Below are 18,763 nucleotides of genomic sequence, written 5' to 3' on the forward strand. Positions count from 1 at the left end.
CAGCAGAACCCCTGTCCCTCTGGTTAACACTCTCGCACCTCTGACCCTGCAGCTAGGGCAGAATCACATACACCTGAATTTCATCTCAGGTTCTACTGACCCTCCATGGCCCCGCCTTCTATGAGGGAAGATTAACAGACTCAGCTTTGTTGAAGGTCTCTTCTTGGTGGTCATAGTTGCTCTGATTGAGATGACAATGAGCATGGCACTTGGATGACAGAGTTCTTCACAGCCATGTGTGGTGGCTCATGCCTAGAACCCCAGCACTCCGGAGCCTGGGGCAGAAAGACTGCCCGAGTGTAAAGCCAGTGTGGTCTTCATAGTAAGACTCCATGTCAAAACCAGAACCCTAACATATAATTTTAATACATGACTATAAATTGACTTGAGCTTTACCCATAAGGTCATTGTTTGACTATATATGTGATATGTAATGTTGAGAAGGGGTTAGTTAGAAATATCATCTACCCAGGGAAATTCAGGCATTCTCAACACCCTCATCCCAGAATATTCTTTATGTGCCTATTGTTAGGGCGTGTAATTAGACAAATATAGGAAGCAAGCCTGTAAAACACTGATAAAATCACTTGTATATTCTTTCTTTTCTTCTTTTGTGTGCATATGCCACAGCGCATGTATCGAGGGAGGCCAAAGGACCAGTTATGAGAGCGAGTTCTCTGCCACTACTGTCTGGGTCCTTGGGATGGAACTCAAGTTGTCAGCCTTGGCAGCAAACTCCTTTACCTGCTGTGTCCATCTTGCTGGCACCAAAAGTTTGTATTTGCTTCCATTAGTGCTTTACGTTTCTTGGGGCAAGGCTAAGCATGTCAGCATTGGGAAGTTTCATAATGCTAAGTATAGAAACTCTCAGAGTCACCTGGTGTTAGCAAAGCCATGGTTAGGTACTGAGTGGACTGGGGATGCAGCTCAGATGGTGGCTTGCCTACCTGGCACTAGACTCGATCCCAGCACCACCAGGACCCAGGCCTGTGATCCCAAGCACTCAGGAAGTAGAGATAGAACCATCCGAAGTTCAAAGGTCAACCTCAGTTAGAGCCCGAGCTACATGAGACGCTGTCTCACAAGGAAAAATAAAAATATCAGTTACTTAACCACAATATTAGAAAACCTTGTGTTTCCACACTGTTATTTTTGCCTGTGAGAAATAACAGGGAGAACTCCTTCCGTTGTTCTCAACAAACAAGATCCGTCCAGTTCACACTGTGGGTGCTGTGCCAGGTTACCACCTCATATTGTGTATTGACTTTTAGAATCAGCTCAAACTTAATTGCTTTTTTATGCTATATCTGTTCTTTCGGCTGTGACTTGAAAAAAAAAAAGGAAAAAAAAAAAAAGACCACGCAGGCGGCATACCTCCCTCGTACGAGTCTTCTACGCGGAATGTTCTATTATGCCATTACCCAGTTTTATTTCGGGGCCTAATTTGTATGAAGTAGTGATGGAGGAGAAAGAAAATCTATGAAAAATTGAATTTTGTAAAGCTAGCCAGTGTTCCTATTTTTCAAGTTGATGGCACAACAAAAGAGAGTTTCAGAAAATAATTGTTGACTGGAAGGAGGATGGCGGCTTTGCCCAGAAGGGTTCGATACAGCGCGTCAGTTCAGCGCTTAATTGTTCTCCTGTTGTTTCGTGGGTGAGGCTCCCTGCCCCGGGAGAGAGGCCACAGGGTTTGCTGGAAAGGGAAGCTGCACTGCAATGGGTCATAGTCTGAGCCGTGGCTCGGGATTGGTCGCTCTCTGAGCTGTGAGCTCTCTAGGCAGGTTAATCAACCCCGCTGATTCTCATTTCTGGATTTGCAGAATTGGGGATCTTCCCCACCTTCCTAAGGTGTCCAAAATTGTGTAACAGTGTTTGTGTGGGGTCATGGTGCGATGGTGAGCTTTAATTGTCAACTTGACACAATCTAGAATCACTGGGAAGAGAGTCAAAGTGAGAAGCCGTCTGTATCAGGCTGGCCTGTGATACTGTTGGCAGGGTGCTGTTCTTCCTGTCTGTCTGTCTGTCTGTCTATCTATTTTATATCTCAACCACAGTTTCCCCTCCCTCTTCTTCTCCCAGCCGCTCCCATCTCCCCTGCCTTCCCTCTTTCATCCACTCCTCCCCTGTTTCTATTCAGAAAAGAGCAGGCCTCTCATGCACATCCACAAAACATGGCATCAAGTTATAGTAAGGCTAAGCTCCTCCCCATGTATTCAGGTGACCCAGTGTGAGGAATAGGGTCTCAGAACCCAGCAAGAGAGTCAGAGACAGCCACTGCTCCCACTCTTAGGGATCACACAAGAATGCAAAGCTACACAACTGTAATACATGTATGGCAGAATATTGTTGAGCGTCATTACCTTGACTCCCTCCCCTTCTTCAGTTGTGTTTGGTTCTATTCTGTGTAGAACTGGGTAGGCTCACACTTGTGGCATGGGACTCAGGCCTGGGTACTGTCTTAACTGCCTTAATTGATGTGGGAAAACCCAGCTTGAAAATAGAGCTTACTCGCCCTGCTTAGGGTTCTGGAGCATGTAGGAGGAGAGAAAGCTGAGTACCAGGCAGACGTACATCCACTTCTCTCTGTTCTCCTCTGCAATGTGACTAGGTGACTGCCTTGCTTCCCCACCACAAAAGATCCCAAGCTGAAATTGTGAGCTTAAACCAACTCGTCCTTCCCTACACAGCGACAGAAATCCAACTAAAACAATTGGCATTTGAAACACAGGAACGCTCTGCTAGACGTGGCGTTTCCAGAAGCAGGCTGTGAAGCAAGGATGTAAGTGTGGATGAGAGCACAGCAAACACACTGTGAAGCTGGGTTTCATTCTGAATCCCGGGAACTGAATCCTGGCTAGCCCAGCCTTTGTGGTATCGGCCAAAATTAGCCTATCTGGAGGCCAGTGGAACTGGCATTAGTTACTCTCTCTATTGCCATGGTTAAACTCCTAAAAAGAAGTCATTTCAGGAATGAGGGCCTCATTTTGCATCACAATTATTTTGGGGGTGGGGAGCAGATTTGCCTCACTCATCAAGGGAAGCTGGGGTTCACAACCAACCATCTACATAGAAGGGAGAGAGGTCAGGCTGCCACCTACTGGACTGGTTTGCCTGCCTCTGCCCGTCCCTGCATCTGAACTTTAAGGTGGTGAGAGAAGCCAGGGCACCTGAGAGCAGTGGGGCAGGAAACCAGCCATCATAGCTAAGTGAGATTGTCTTCAGCGTGAGTAACACACACACAAGCCCTGCTAGATCTCCGCCTGCCACAGCCCTTTGATTGTCCCGGGCCTCCTGTTTTACAATGGGTCCCGTGTTTTTCTGTCTCAGATCACTAATGGATGCTGTCTGTATCATCTGATAACTTATGTTTTTAGTCTATGGGACCTTGGGCCAAGATCAGCCTCAACAGAGCAGACTTGTCTACCTGCAGACCAGATTCGGGTCACGGAGTTCTTGATTTCAGGCCTGAAAGTGGCCTGGACTGGGATTTGGGAGATGCTGGTATGGCAATGAGTTCAATCAGGGCATAAGAATGTTGGCCGGCGATAGATTGCAAATGTGACTTTGTTCCTTGTGCGAATACATGCCGCCTTGTGGTGTAGCATTGCTCCCTGTGGAGAGGTAAGCTTTTTCCTCCATGATCTCCAATCTGGTCCAGCCTGTGGCTTGTTCTCACAGCGGAATAGAATAGAAGTGACGCTGTCTGTGTGACTTCCAATCTAAGGCCACGAGTGATTGGGTGACTTTTCCCTTTTCTGTGTGCTGTCAATCTGTGAGCAAGCCTGGTCCACCTCTTGACTAATGAGAAGAACCATAGCAAGCCAGTCACGTCTGCTGAACCTAACTCTGAGATGGTGTGCCAGTTGGATACGGTGTGCCAGTGAGTTTGGAAAACATCATCTGAGCCCACTAAACCTCACAGAAAAGCATTTTTGTCAATTTAAGCTGCTGCAATTGGAATCATTATTTATGAAATTATAGGTAACTAATATAGGTAACTAAGGTATACTATATAGATATACTATATAGCTATAATATACTTAATATGCATAATATATAATATATATTACTACGACTATTCTCTCCTTAGCTTACCTAAAGTAAGCTCTGTTTGTTTTTCACAGTATTGTGCTGTGTAAATGGAAGACTTTAGACAGAGGACGTGCCACAGTCCTGACATAGCTCTAGCTAAGTGCCAGCTACAATGATGCAACACATTCAAAATAGTTAGGCTGTGCCAGTTGTGGTGGCTCATGCCTACCATTCCAGCGCCAGAGAGGCTGAGGTGGGCATGCTGCTGTGAATTTGAGACTCGTCTGAGTGAAACAGCGAGTTTTGGAACATCCTGGCCTGCAGAGTAAGATTCTGTGTTTACGAGAAAGATGCTTAAGAGAAGTGGAGCATGGACCATCTTCAATGGATTTGTTTAACAATCTGTGCTATTAAACTTTTAGTAGCCAATAAAAAATGGGGACATTGGCTAAATGATTCACTAGTGGCTATAAATTTCAAAGGTCCCAGGTTCATACACATAACCCAAAATAAAAAAAAAAATCATTGAGGCATGTTCTGGGTGGATCCAGAGTTATCTAGCAGTGGGTCTCTATTGGTGGATAACTCAGGACAATACCACAGTGTTCTTCTGCTGAAGGAGCCCACTTGTTGGTTCCCGACTCTTCAGCCCCAAAATAATCAAACAGAAACTATATTATTTAAAACACTGCTTGGCCCATTGGCTCTAGCTTCTTATTGGCTAACTCCTACATATTAATTGTACACATGACTGTGGCTTGCCAGCTAAAGTTATGGCATCTGTCTCCAGTGGGCTATATGACTTCTCCCTGACTCCGCCTCCTTTCTCCCAGCATTCAGTTTAATTTTCCCCACCTACCTAAGTTCTGCCCTATCATCAGGCCAAGGCAGTTTCTTTATTCGCCAATTGTATTCCCAGCATACAGAGGGGAATCCCACATCTCTCTGTTATGGAGTATTTTAGGAATATTTAACGTCTCAACACTGGGGAAGCTCAGAGGCATGTGGGTATCCCACAGAAGTCCTGTATGTACCACACAGGGGTACCGTCCATAGCATCATCTGTGGTGACTCTCAGACACCTGAACATTTTTCAGTGCTGGAGGTTTCTGCGGAGCTGAGGGAGATCCTGGGCAGACTCTCCTCCTCAGTCCTCAGTCAGCAGCTCAAGCCTCATCTCGGAATCTACTGTGCAGGAATGTCTCAGCAGACTTCGCCCTCCTTAAAAGGCAGCTGAGACGATGGAGGTTGTCAGAGGTCGCTTCGCCATTCCAAACAGCTTCACAGTAGATTTTTTTTTAAAAAAAAAGATACACTCAAGAATGCCATAAAACAGTTTCAATAAGTTCCACTTCCTGCTTGTGAGGGTGGCCACTAGTGACCGCTCCAACATGTGTACTGCTCCAACATGTGTAATGAGGTGTGGAAAGCAGAGAGTAAGTCCCCTTTTAATCTCCAAGATGACACATCAGAGTCCTCAACAGGAAGTGTAGTTGGGGGCACAGATGACATCACATCAGAGTTAATCAACAGATCATGCAAATGAGGCACCCATTTATAGCATTTATTTAAATTTTCATTTAAGTTGCTGGTTAAATGGAATACATTTTAAATCCTGAAGTCAACACTTGAGCAAATTGGTTTTAAAACTAGATATTAAATTGCAGCAACGTTGCAATTTAATACATACTTCCAGGATAATTGCTTATTGCTTTAAGAGTACAAAATTCGTGTCCAGATAGTTTAGTGTGGTTGATGAGACACAGGAAGTCATATCTTTTTGAGTATCTTTTGTGGGCGGGGCAGGAGAATGTGGTCCTTTGAAGTGCATTTATTTAGTATGTGTTTGTATGTGTACATGTGTGGGGGGCGGGCATGCACGTACGTAGATAACGTGGCAGTTGAAGCACAGCTTTTAGGAGTCTGTTCTCTCCTTCCACATTGCGGGCTCTCCTTTCTGCTCCAGCGTGGCTCACTCCAGGATAGCTGGCTCGCGGACCTCCAGCTACCTCTCTTGTTTCCTTCTCCCATCACATGGTAAGAGTGCTGGCATTATAGATGTATGCCATTGCATCTGGATTTTTATATGGTTCTCGTAATTGAACATAACTCATCAGGTTTGAGTAGCAAAGACTTTTACCTGGTGAATCATCTTCACAGTCCCCAAAATCAAGGTATAAGGTCCAGGCTGCCTGGCTTGTTATTTTGGTCCCATCACTTGACTAGATACGTGATTTGGCCAATTCCTTTCATGCCTCTGCCTCAAGTTTTCTTGTCTGTGAAATGAAGGTAGCAAGGAGTCCCCATAACAAAGATTCAATGAAGCCATGTGAGCATGACTTCATACCCAGTTTGTTGTAAATAATCATTCCGTATTGCTGCTATTGTTTTTAAATGCAGGAACATTTCATCTGCTTTACGCGTACCTAGAACCATTAAACATACTTGACAGATAAAGTTACCCAGATGGCTTGAAACCATGGCTTACATTACATTTCTGCCTAGCCATGTTGTTCTGGGCACTTCACTGTGATTTTATGGTTTTCACTGAATTGTATGTAGGTGGGATGTTAAAAAAAGGAAACAAACAAGCCCAAACTGATCTAAACAAAACAAACAACAACAACGAAGAAAACAACAGTGAAAACAAACCAGAATAGTAGTGCAGTGACTGGCCTCCTCATTCCGGAGAACAGTAAAAATAGAGAGGAATTGTGATTATCCCAAGAGTACCGTTGGTGGGGTTTAACTATCTGGCTTTCATTTTCCTTAGCTGGAATTGGACATGGACCCCAGGTTTCCCAGGGTATTAGTCACAGTTCTCTATTTCCACAGAACATGAACTTGGCTCCTGCTTGCTCAGAGCGGGAGTGGTGGGAGCTAAACGGGGAAAACTCACAGACATTGAGAGACATAAATAATGTGGTCATAGAAACTAGGGGAGCCAAGGGGAGCATGACTGTTGGGACTTAGAGGTCTTAAGGGGAGGAGCCTTGATTTACCAGATTGCTGCCAAGGTGGTGCCCTAGGGGAAGGGTACTGCCAGCCGGAATGCTGGTGAGGACAGATGCTCAGGGTGGCCAAGATGGCTTGAGGCACAAATGTACTTGCGTAGATCTGGTGACCAGAGTGGGAAGGGAAGCTCAGTTCCACGAACTCATCCTGTGATCTCCACATGCACACCATGGCTGTGCACGGGTATCATACACACCCCCCTCACAGTCATAAATAAATGAAACCTTTTAAAAATGCCACCAAAGAAACCATGGTAATTTTTAATGAGTATGGCCGCCATAGGCTCATATGTTTGAATATTTGGTCTCCAGTTCATAGAGCTCTTGGGGAAAGATTATGAGATGTGTCTCTGTTGGAGGAGGTACGCCACCGGGGTTTGGGGTTCCAAAAGTCCATGCGATTTCCAGTTCTCTCTCTCTCTCTCTCTCTCTCTCTCTCTCTCTCTCTCTCTCTCTCTCTCTCTCTCTCTCTCTCTCTCTTTTTCTCTGCCTTGTGCATCAGAATATGAACTGTCAACTACTGGTGCAGCATCATGCCTACCTGCCTGGGACCATGGTCCAATGGTCCACAGGCCCATAACGGTCATGGATTCTAACTCTCTGAAACTTTAATTTCCAAATAAACTCTTTCTTCCATAAGTTCTCTTGGTCATGTTGTCTTATCACACTGCTAGAAAAGTAAGACAGAAACAAAACAAGCATTCATCCTGGCTAGCTGCTTGTCTCTTTGACACAAGCTAGAGTTATCTGAAATGAGAAAAATCTCAGTTGAGAGAATGCCTCTATAATATCCAGCTGTAGGGCATTTTTTAAATTAGTGGTTGATGGGGAAGAGCCCAGTCCATTGTGGCGGTTCCATCTCTGGGCAGGGGGTCCTCTCTTCTATAAGAAAGCAGACTGAGCAAGCTAAGAGGAGCAAGCCAGTAACCAGCACCCCTCCATGGCCTCTGCATCAGCTCCTGCAGCTTCTGCCTCCAGGTTCCTGCCCTCACTGCCGCTGATGGATGTGTGGAATGCTGAGTTTGAAATAAACCCTTTCCTCCCCAAGTTGCTTCTGGCCAAGGTGTTTGATCATAGCAATAATAACTCTAGCATTCATTCCACTCAGCCTTAAGTCTCAGAAAATGATAGGGCTGTTATAAAGAAAAAAAAAATAAAGGAGCTATAGAGCCCCAGAAATATATGTGAGCAGAAAGGCCTTGAGGAGTCAGAACATTCTACAGTCAAGGGAACAGAGAAGGAAAGTGCCAGAAATCTCTGCACTCCTGGGGAGATGGTGCTAATGAGCATCAGAGGGAGACTACTTCCAGAAATGTACCATCATGCCCTGCCGCTGAGCCAAGTTAGAGCATCAAATTCATGGAAGCAGTTCTCCAGCCTGACGGATGATGAGGAGGGGGGGTGTAGTGGGAGGTGAAGTCCAGTCCTCTTGCGGAGCTCCCTGTGATGAAGGCCTCTCAAGCTGAGGGGATGGTCACCAGAGGCGATCATGGGGTTTATAGGTGGCACGGTGAAGGGGTTGGTTTAGGCGTTTCCTGTCACTATGACAAGCCGAGACAGGCAGTGTCAATTCAGGTTGCCAAGGAAAGCATCCTTCAGCCATAGCAATATTGGACTGTTTCTCCCAAGAAGATCAGAAGGTCACCTAATTTCTGGCCTTATGCCCATGAAAAGCAAACTAAGTCAGCAGGCATGGTGTGTAACTCTCAGTGGACAGACTGCTCACTTAGCGTGCATGAAGCCCTGGGTTCAACCCATAGCACTGAAGGATCTGGGAGTCAAAGTCCATGCCTGTAATCCCAGTACTCAAGACATGAAGGCAGGAGGATCAGAGGTTCAAGGTTATCCTTGGCTACATAATAGCAAGTTTTGGAGCAGGCTTAGGTACGTGAAACCTGTGTTTTAAAACTAGGGAAGCAAGGGGTGTGATGGACAGCATGCATCCTTGACCAGAGGCAAGGGACTGCTTGCTATTTCCATACATCTCGCTTCTGTAGTCTGTCTTCTCGAAACTGGATCCTAGCTCCGTTGTTGAAGGAGGTGACTTGGTATTTGAGTGGTATTTGAGTCTGAATCATTGAACTGGCATCCCAGACGCTAACAATGGGATTCTATGAAGTAAAACCGGGGGTGATGCGAGAGTGTCACCACCCAGACATATTTTCTAGGCATCAGTCCTCTGATGTAAGTGGGGAGAGAGAGCTCACATGGGCAGGGATCGTTGCTCTGATTTACTCTGTCAGCACTGCATCTAGAGTTCACTGTGGGAGCTTAGGGTTAGTGGGAGACAGAAAAACAGCCCTCTCCATGAGCAGTGGTGGAGCTCATCCCACTAACATAACTGCAGACACGCATGCACAGAAGCACAAGCTGGCCAGCCGGGCTGCTGTTGGGTCTGTGATCCCGTCTCCCTGGCTGGGATCAGGGCTAGCTTGGATCCTCACATTAGACCTTTATTGCCTTATGTGAACTCCACAGGGCTGCCAGCTCGTCTTTCCTCAGCACATCTCTGAACGCGCCAAAAGTTCTAAGTGGTTTCCTGTTGACTTGAGAGCACAAGGTAGCCTCTGCACTCTGACTCCAGGCTGCCTAGCCAGGTCTCGTTCTGTTCCTGCTTCTGCTTGCTGTTACCTTTGGGCCCTGACCCTCTCTTTCTATGTCTTGCAGAGGTCAATATGTCAACTGTTTGTTTTTTCTTTCCAAGGCCTTTCATGGCTGGAGCCTTCTTCTCTTTCTTGTCTTAATCCAGACAACCCTCCAGGAAGGTCTTTCCCTAACTGTATCTAAAATACCTTCTTATCCTTGTTTTGAAAAGTCAAGGAATTTCCTCTAAAGCATCCGTAAGAGTCAATGATCTTAATTATTTCTTTGTTGGTTTTTTTAATCACCTTATAGTCACCTCAACTAACTGTAAATTTGTCGTCTCTTTTTAACGTATGTATGTGCGAATGTCCATGTATGTGTACACGTGCGATTTCTAAGGTGCCACCCATCCTGTGGTTTTGAGATCTGGTCTTTCACTGGCCTAGAGCTCACATAGTAGGTTAGAGAGACTGGCCAGTTAATCCCAGGGATCCACTTACCTCCACCCACTCCCCACCCCAACCCCTACTGCTGGGATTACAAGCATGCGGCATCATGCCTAGTGTTTTCCCTCTGAGTCTTGGGGACTGAACTCAGATCTTCACGCTTCCAAAGCAAACACTTTACCAGCTGAGCCCTCTTTGTTGCCCCCTTCTCTTCTTTTGTCCATTGCATGGCACTGATTGTGGCACACAGGGTTCAATACCTAACACATACTGATGAGCCCTTGGGACACATGAGATCCTGCCTTAAGCAAAAGCTGGAGCACCCTTTGCCACTATCAAGCGACAGCTGGCTCTTTTTATGGCTGATCCAGGTCTTGTCCTCCTGAAGTTGGGTGATCTTGTTGTACCTGGTTTGATTGCAGAGGATGCAGCTTGATACCTGAATCGTCCCAAATGTCACCTTACCTAGAACCTTCTACTCTTCATGGCAGACATAGTGCTCTTTTCTAGATTGACAGACCAGATACCACACTGGGTTTCTTTTTGGATGAGATTTTAAGTATGCATAAACACACCTTCAGTGAGTTTTCAGGTCACCCCTGTGTGTCTCACTGATACCCAAGCTTCCTGTACTGCCCGCCCCAAGGTAGTACACGCCATAGAAGGTCAGGGAATATCCATAACCACTTTATCAAAGACACGTTTGGAAAGTGCCTATTCGCTATAGATTTCACTAAGGAAGATTTAACGATATCTACTGTAATTACCCAGTCAATGCGATTCCCCTCAAGTTGTCTTGTTCTTTTTTTCTCCTGTTTTCTGCCCATTTCCTGCTGATTGAAGTTGGGCACAGAGTTTTGTCACTGACGATTCTATCTTGTACTTACAGGGACCTTGTAAAATCGTTCCCTCTCCACATCAGCTCTCTCCAGACATTGCCTCTGGCGTGGGTCCACACGGCTCAGAGGTTCTGGGGCGGCCGCCTCGCTGTGCTGTTACTTTTCGGCCTCTTCCCACAGTCACCCTCTCCACTTTCTCACCGATAGCAGGAATGGTGAACACAGGCTTGTGATTTGAGAGGTGTGCAACAGCACCAAGCACACTGGTGAAATTAAGCTTCCACTCATGATCAGCAGAGACTCCTGATAGAAAATGTTTTACAAATACATGTTCAGTTTTTTTTTTTTTTTTAAATCTCAATTTTCCTTTGCCTTGCTCCCCAAATATTCTTTTGAGGCTGAGCAGTACTGAGAAGAGAGACCATGTATGGCTTGTTTCTATGTCCCTAGGCACTAGGTTGAGTTCTTGATAAACAGTAGGCTCTCCTTAATTTACCAGTTATTACACCTCAACCTCTACTTCGGTCCTCAGCCGTTCTTGGATGGGCTCATTGTACACTGGAGACCCTGACCCCTCTAGCTCTTGGTTCCCAGCGTCTTTGTGTGAGTTTTCTAGAGAGCTTTTTAGTCCTGAACCAGGGATTAAAAACACCCATTGTGCCTCTGTCTTTCTGATCTTTGCGTGTAAACAATAACTTAACAAGGAAGATCGTTGGATGGGAGACTTCCTTACTGACAGCTTTTACACACACACACATACACACACATGCACACACACATGCACACACACACAGAGTCAACAAAAACAAACAAAATGGCTGATAATTATAACCTCCATCTGAGCCAATGGTGATCGCAGAGAGAGAGAGAGAGAGAGAGAGAGAGAGAGAGAGAGAGAGAAAGAAGGGGGAAGAGAGGAGAATCAGAGCGACACAGACAAAGAGACACCCAGATGATGCTTACCATTGACTGAGCTCCTTAGTGTGTTCATTGGCTCTCACTCAACACCTTGCCTGCACTCCTCCCCTTTAGACACTACAGGCACCAGATCAGCTACTTATTCCATTTACTAGTAAGAAATATGAGTCCTCTGGAGGTTAGATATGTTCATGGGACAGCATTAGAACTTGGGTTAGTGTCTACCTACGCTAGTTTTGGCACATGCTGGACAGCGAATTCGTGCAGCAGAGGACGGGAATGGGCATGCAACCATCGGCAGTGGGGACACCAACACACTTGCAGTGTTACTTCACACTTTGTTGCGCAAAGTCAAACCAAACTGGCCCCACCTAAGATGATAGGCTGCCGTGAAAGCGAGTGGGAAAGCAAGGGTTTTAATTGGCAGAATGAGAACTCTCTTTGAGAACCGACAGGTTAATGTCCAGCTTCCTGTTTTGTCTAGGTAGTCACTGTACAGTCTTACGGAACTGACACAGCCTGCATTTGAAGTCACTCCCTTGAGTGGCTCCGTGACTGTAGGTGTCTGCAGAGTCACTAGCTGCAGATATAGTGAGGCGTTAAAGGCATTATTCCTGCAGGTTTTTAAAACCCAGACAAATATTCTCATTCAAAATCCTTCCCCCACACAACAACCTCTATACTTCTGACCCTGGCTTCAAAATGTCTATGCTATTTACATGTGAAACACTGTGTTGGCATCTCTCTCCTGGCATGCGGCACTGCCACTCTCCACAGCAGTCATTCAGCTCTTAGAGGTTCTCAATCACTGATGCCAAGCTCTAACTCTAAACTCCCTTGCTGTCTTTCTTAACTCCTTCACGCTGCCTTGCAGACTGTAGGCAGAACGGAATCACACCGCTCTTTCACTGAACTCTGAGGTAGAGTTTATATCAGTTTATATCATTTATATCAGTTTCCCTAATGTCCCTTCTGGGACAATAAATCAGTTAAGCCCCCGTGAAACCTTCTGTGTCTTAGTTCCTTCATCTGTGAAACTGAGTACTGAGCAAGGTTTCGATTGTAATTGAATCGGCATAACCTATGAGACCCTCAGACAGGGTCCAGCACGTAAGAGTCACCCTCCCCCATGTTGCACATTGGAGTTTTTCTCTGTACTCTTGTCCCACTTAGACTTTGGCGTGTTTCAGTGGAGGATCCAGCTACTGTCTGCATAGACGAATCTGGAAGTGGTGTGGACAGGAGACTGATGCTGATGTCCATCTCTGGGACTAGTGCATAACCACTAAAAGATGATAGAAGCTGGACAATCAAGGGCTTGGACAGAGTTCAAGGTCACCCAGAATTGTGATTTCTGAAACAATGCATATATTCTTAAAGTTAGCTACGAATTTGGAGTGCTTGCTAAACGTCCCTGATTCTCTGTGTTTCCTGCATGCACAGGCACGAACTCAGGCACCCGAGTGAGCCTTCATCAACCTTTCCAGAGGGTTCTGTTGGCAGTGCTATCCTTTCTATCAGAGCCTCTCAAATTTTACAAATGGTGAAACTGAAGCACAGAGAGGTTGTAGTATATTCATGCCAGGATCAAAAAGCTTGGAATGGCTGAGCGAAATGGGGACTCAGCTCTCTCACAGGCTAGGCTGTTGGATTGTGGAGGGGATTTGGGGCTTGTCTGAAACAGATAAGAGGGCCTCCGAGAGAATTTGGTCAGCCCAAGTTGATGATTGAACTCAACAATTATCTTGAAGATAATTCCGTTCCAGAGCATTGTCGGAAGCCATTGTCTGATCTCTGTTCCTGGAATACTCAAAAAAAATCACACATGGATCTTCCCCTGTGGGAGTCTGTGATCTAGAACAGGAAGTAAAATCTTTACACAGACAGCCACAGTGAAGTGACAAGATGACGTCCTTGCACAGATGTCTATCCTAAGTAGGCGGAAAAACTCCTCTGCCATCTTGGATCCCGAGCCTGGTGCAGAAACTGCCGCCTTCACACGGCATCCTCTGCCTTTGGGCACCTCACCAACCCTCTGCTTACCCTTGGAGAAAACCTTCCTGCCCCTGCCACAGCACACGCAAACTGCTCTCGTGTGTTTATACACTTAAATACCACTGTGATGTCCTTCTATTGGCTAATGTTTATTGTGACAGCTGGTATCCACTAACATTTACAGAGTGCCCAGCGTGTACCTGTGGCTGTTTCAAGGCTTTGTACGTATTGGTGCATTTGATCTGCTGTGAAAGGACAGACTTTCTTTATCTGAAGCAGGACTTAAGTTGGATTTATCATTTTTTGAACAAGGCAAACACTGGTCATGGAAACATTGAGCTTCTCTGGGGCTGAAGGACAAATGGTTGAGGGGCTGGTAGACATGCGGACCCCAGGGGATGTGGATGTGAGTCCTTGACTGAGCATTAAGGGCTTGGAGGAGTCCAAGCACAGAAGGGGAAATGGATCAAGGGCAGAGCGCCTCACCCAACAGCCTTCACACACAGCTGGGGAGTGCCAGGGCTTCCGCTGCTTTTGAGTCAAGGAAGAAAAGGCAGCCATGGGCAGGTGTCCGCTGTGACATCTGGGGTCAAGGAACCCCTCCCTGAGAAACTGTCACTCAAGGGGTTGATAATGGAGCAGGGTGATCCTGGAAAACAATAGTGAGGTGTGAAGTTGGAAGCCAATGAGGTAGCAGGGATGAGGTCATGTGGGGCCAGAGAGGCCATGATGAGCATTTTGACTGACTTTGATCCCGTGAGGAGTCAGGAACCTCTTAGCACTTGTCTCCTCACAAGCCTATTGTGCTGTATGGGGAACAGCCACAGAGCTGGGTGAGGCTGGGGGACAACTGCAGGGATCCAAGCCCTTCCTGATGGTCAGGACTCAGGTGGAAGGGCTGGGGTGCTGAGCAACCCCCATTCCTGGGTATATCCTTCACGAGCTATCCCTCTGACTTGAAGTTCTTTATGAATCTGATTAACGGTGGCAGGGAGGAAGCAGCAGACCCGGCTCAGCCTGTCATAAATACCAGGGGTCTGTCTGTCCTGGACACATGCAGGAGAAGCATATTATCCCCACCATCAACAGAATAAGATGCAGTCACAGAGCAGCCATGCTCTCCAGCCTCTTCTTGATAAGGCTCCTAATCAATTCTGTGAAGGATGGGGGTTTTGACACAGATTCGCGTGAAGTAGTGACGATTTGAGCTACACTGTTGTGCATGTGAGTGCGTGTTTGACATTTTCATTGGAGAGGGAGGGAGGGAAGGAGAGAGAGAGAGAGAGAGAGAGAGAGAGAGAGAGAGAGAGAACGAACCTAGGAGAGCTAAAGAACTACTCCTACTCTTTATTCCTGGGCAATAAAAGCCAGAAATCCCACTAATGAGGTTGAAACAAAAAGCTCACTTTTCCTGCACGTTTAATAATAGCACTACCTTCTGACAGAATCACAGCTCCCGGAATAATTGCCCTCTTTCCCATTTTATTTTTAAAACCTAGAAAACTTTTTCCCTCTGAGGGGAAACTTCCTTCCCTTGAAAGGCATTTCCCTGTAAAACATTTCCCCACTGGGGTTCTCTCAGTTTGCCCTCACCCATATTCACCATGCACCTTCAAGAGGAGGCTAAGTGGAGGGCATCGGAGGATTGGGCACCTCCCACTTCCGTGGGTAATGGAGGTGGAGCCTGGAGCTACAGACTCCTCCTTCCAAGCTCCAGATACCTGCCCAAGACACAGTCATGTGTTATCTCTGTCAGTAATGATGCTAAATGCTTTTTCTGGCTACAAAATTTTACCAGGATATTGAACTTTTGGGAGAAAATTGTCTGAGGTATATTAAATAAATAAGCGAGGATACTGTTTGAGCATCAAGGAAGGAAGCATAGAAACTGTTCAAAACCACATACATTTTAGGGAATTTTGAAAATAGACCATGTGAGCCTATTTAGGCGGATGTAGAATTACTCAGAGAGGCCCAGGGCTGAAACTGAGTTTTAGAAATTGATTCTGTAAATTTCCACAGCTAACTGAACTCAGGGATTATGAACAGGAGTAAGGGTGTGTGTCTAGGGAAAGAGAATGCTATCAAATCCAAGCTTGTGGTAAATACACTTTGAATATCTGGGTTGGGTGCCCCAGATATGGATTTCCAAATTGTTTGAGTCACCAGTCATGTGTCCTGCTATATGGTCTGAGTCAGTTCAGGTCCTGCCTTCAAGCTGACCTTGGCCTACACTTGTAGGAGGTTGAAGGCACAGTAGACAGAGTGGTGCAAGCTTTTCCGCCAGGGATCTTACTAACATCTTTCATGGGAGACGGGACTGTGAAGGTAGGATGGGCTTCTTGGGAGTAGCACAGTGCTTCTGATGCAGAGTCATATAAATCAAGTCTTCAGTTGTAAAATAAAGATGAAAGAAGACTTGTTTGTATTATTTCTTCCTCAGAATGACGGAGGCTGGAGTTCGGAGAGAGGCCTCGGTGTTTAAGGGCAGTTGTTGCTCTTGCAGAGGATCTGGGTTCACGTCTTAGTACCATGTGGCAGCTCACAACCTTTGGTAACTCCAGTTCCAGGGGACATGACACCCTCTTCTGTCTTCCTTGGGCACTGCGTGGATAGGCATATATGTAGGCAAGATAGACATACACACAAAATAAAAACAAATAAATCTTAAGTGGAGGTGCACATCTTTAATCCCAGCACTTGGGAGGCAGAGGCAGGCGGAGCTCTGTGAGAAGACCAGCTGGTTTACAGAGTGAGTTCTAGGACAGCCAGAGCTACACAGAGAAACCCTGCCTCAAACAAACAAACAAACAAAACAAAAGAACTAAATGGCATGAGAAACACAGTTAAACTGAACAAACTATGTGATGGGGAGCTCATGCATGGACCGCAAAGCCCTCTCTCTTTCCTCCCCTCCCTCTTTCTCTCACCCCTCCTTTTCTCCTTCTTCCCTTTCTTCTTTCCTTCTGTGGTGGTTAGTTTTATGTAAACTTGACACAGGCTAGAGTCATTGGAGAGAAAGAAGTCTTAATTGAGAAAATGCATCCATAAGATCAGGCTGTAGCTGGGCGGTGGTGGCGCACGCCTTTAATCCCAGCACTTGGGAGGCAGAGGCAGGCGGATCTCTGTGAGTTCGAGACCAGCCTGGTCTACAAGAGCTAGTTCCAGGACAGGCTCCAAAACCACAGAGAAACCCTGTCTCGAAAAACCAAAAAAAAAAAGAAAAAAAAAAGGATCAGGCTGTAGACTAACCTGTAAAATATTTTAATTAGTGATTGATGAGAAAGGGCCCAGTCCATCGTGAATGGTGCCATCCCTGGGCTGGTGGTCCTGGGTTCTGTAAGAAAGCAGGCTGAGTAGGTCTTGAGGAGCAAGTTAGTAAGCAGCACCCTTCCATGGCTTCTGCATCAGCTCCTGCCTCCAGATTCCTGCCCTGTTTGAGTTCCTATTCTGACTTTTTTCAGTGATGAACAGTGATGTGGAAGTAGAAGCCAAATAAACCCCTTTTCCCCCAACTTGCTTTTGTCGTGGTGTTTCATCACAGCAGTAGTAACCCTAAAACTCCTTCCTGCCTTCCTTCCTCCCTTCCTCCATTTTCCTTCCTTCTTTCCCTCCCTCCCTCCTTCCTTCCATCCTTCCCTTATTCCTTATTTCTTCTCTCAACACATAGTCACATTCTGCAGCCCTAGCTGGTGGGGAACTCACGAATTAGCTGAGACTGGCCTCAAATTCTTGGAAATCCCTCTGCCTCAGTTTCCCAAGAACATGAGCCACCATGCCTGGCTTACATAGGCATTTTCATATGCGTTTGAGTGCATGTTTTGGGGGTGAGTCAGATGCCACAGGACATTTCCTGGGCCCCATGGCAAGTAAAACAGTCTTGGAAAGCAAAGAAAGTCTCTTCCCCGAAGACTGAAATTTAGCTCCTCGGAGTGTGAAAACAGCCCAGGCACTGTCTGCCCTGGAAGGAGGAGGGCACTTCCATTTAGAGAAGCATGCTGTCGGAGCCTGTCCTTGATGGAGGTGGTGGCTAGCTCACTTCCTTTGAAGATTTCAGTGTTTACTTTCTTTAAGACGCCTGGATGACCCTTCGGGCCTCTTCCCTTATTCAGAGACATCAAATATGAGATGGGCTTTTATAAAATTCTATTTGGTATTCCAATTTCAAAGCGCATTCTTGCTTTCTTGGGAAAAACAATGCATGTGGCTTGGTGCCTTTTTCTTTACCCCCGCAGAGCATTGCTGCTCAGGGTCAAGGGGTGCTGAGTTCACACGAGGAGAAAAGGAATGGGAGGTTTGTGTCCCTGTTACGTGGTTTCCCTGCTTAGTGGAGCTGGCTCTGGAAAGTTAACAAGTGCATGCTTTACATGCTAAGGGATGAGGGCTGGGCACCCAGCTCAGCTGGTTGAGTGGTTGTCACAGCATGCACAGAGCCCTGGCTTCCATCTCCTGCCAGCATCCACCAGTCCCGGTGGCATGCACCTCCACTGTCTGTACTGGAAGGTGGGGGCGGGAGGGTCAGTAGCTTACAGCTACCTTCAGCTACAAAGCAAGTTTGAGGCCAACCTGGGCTACATGGGATCTGTCTCAAAACAAGCAAGCAAGCCACCAACTCAAGAGGATGCTTACAGTGCAGAATTAATTCTATGTGCGGCTGATATACAGTTTCCCCTTCTCTTTCTCCAAATGGCCAACTCCCTCCCTTTCTTCCTATTCTACTGTGGTGGGAGCAGGGGTATGCCCATGGAAAGGATCTTGTGCCAATCATTTGTACCCCGTGGAGATGTTACTAAGTGCCTCACTGTCTTTGAGAGGCAGTGTTCTTCTGTAAGATATTCCTCTGCTACAGATATCATTGTATATGAGCGTCTCCATCAGCATGGGCACAATACACAGAGACAACCTTTCGGAGCCAGACTTGACATAGTCCTGAAGG

The 18,763-nt window shown here is 46.3% G+C and overlaps 1 protein-coding gene across 1 annotated transcript in view; it reads left to right on the top strand.

The window, feature by feature from the left end:
• The window catches only part of Gadl1 (glutamate decarboxylase like 1), a 178,174-nt gene that overhangs the window by 14,260 nt on the left and 145,151 nt on the right, over positions 1–18,763 (top strand). The window lies entirely within an intron of this gene.

This window comes from Chionomys nivalis, chromosome 4 (genome assembly GCF_950005125.1).
Source record: "Chionomys nivalis chromosome 4, mChiNiv1.1, whole genome shotgun sequence".
Lineage (NCBI taxonomy): Eukaryota > Metazoa > Chordata > Mammalia > Rodentia > Cricetidae > Chionomys > Chionomys nivalis.